We start from the raw sequence: 1,733 nt of genomic DNA on the forward strand, positions 1-1,733 counted from the left end.
TATACTCTCTGCAGGGATTGCCACTGCAGGGTTTCACCCCGGGCCTGTATGCCAGGCCTGAACTGAGTCTAGAGGGGACATGTTGGAGTAGCTGGCAGAGGAAGCTGTCTCACACTCTCACTGGGCCTGGGCTAGGACTGGATCTGGTTGTTCCTGGAACCTGACAGAAATTCCTACTCGGTGCATGGGGTGGGGGAAGGTACTGGGGAGTGGTGAGTGGTGTCCCAAGGGGGTCGAAGAGGGTCTCACTCATGCTGGGCCTGGGCTGGGCCCTGTAGGTTGTGCAGGTGGAGGGTAGTGGGAAGCACTCCCACACACTCACCAGGCTTGAGCTAGGACTGGATCTCTGTTTGTTTTCTTTTCTTTTTTCTTTTTGGTGGAACTAGGGCTTGAACTCAGGCCCTTGTGCTTGCCAGGGAAGTACTTATTCCACAGAGTCATCTCCCTGGCCCCTGTTTATTGTTTGTTTTCCTAGCTAAAAGACTTATCTTCTTTTTAGCATGAATGATTTTTATTTATCATTAAACTTAGAAATCCTATTTATTATAAAAGACATGCAAAGAAGTACTTTAGTGTGCATCAACATAAAATTTAGATCTCCTCTAAATTTGATGTAAACCATATGGAAAGGGAAATTTCCCTTTGCAGAGTAAAATGTATTAAGCATGTTTAAAATACAAGCTAAAGTCTTCTGGCTATAAATTAGAATATTTCTTAAAGTATTTATAATGTCCCTTATCAATAGTTGCAAATTTCATCTTAGTTGTATGCCTAATAGGTAGAGTGATGTTTCCATACAAATGCTGTTGAAAAAAAATATATATTTAAGTACCATCATGAGGGTAAAGCATGAGAGAAGGTGCTAACAGTATGTGTCTGCTTTATCATGAAACTCAGTTCAAATGAGAGAAACATCAGGGATAGTAAGCTGTACGTGGGAGGGTTGTTCTTTTGTACAACACTGATATAGTGAGGACTTGCACCTCTGAATCAGAATGCTGGGAAATACCCTGACCTGTAAGCAAGTAAGCACTTGTCAACACTATGTTTAGATTCCTGTAATTTGTTCTGAATATAAATATATTCTAGAAATCCTGATGAGTATCCCAAAGCTGATGAAATTTAGCGAAACTTTCCCCAAATAAATAACGTAATTAATTAGCCGGGGAGATAGTTCAGTGGAATAAGCACTTGCCTGGCAAGTGCAAGGACCTGAGTTCAATCCCTGGTTCTACCAAAAAAAGAAAAAAAAAAGAAAACATGTAATTAATAATTGTTTGTAAACATCTCCCAGAACTTTTACAATAGAAGGGACTCACAGTAAGCCATGAGGTTGTTTTTTTGACTCAGAACCTTAAGATTAAAGAGACATAGATGAAAAAACAATAGATGACATAAAAATAAAATATTATTTTGTTTTACCTATGCTGAAAGGAGTTACTGGAAAAATGGGAAGGAATCCAGACTGCAATGGAAGGGAGAGATAAACAGTTAGAAAAGGAGTTTTTTTCAGATATAATTTCAGGATATTTCTCAAGAGTTTCTACTATTTTTCTATCCCTGGGTTCCACTGAACACTAGCAGGGACTAAGTGACTTTCACTATAAACCTATCAAGGGAAACTTGTTTCAAAATATTCCTAAAGTATGAGATTGTTCATTGAACAGGTCCACATCTATGCTTGTCTTATCTAGATGATGTATTTCCAGGAAGATTTGAAATTCATCCTTTTT

Source organism: Octodon degus, unplaced genomic scaffold (assembly GCF_000260255.1).
Source record: "Octodon degus isolate 3935 unplaced genomic scaffold, OctDeg1.0 scaffold00149, whole genome shotgun sequence".
In the NCBI taxonomy this organism is placed as follows: Eukaryota; Metazoa; Chordata; class Mammalia; order Rodentia; family Octodontidae; genus Octodon; species Octodon degus.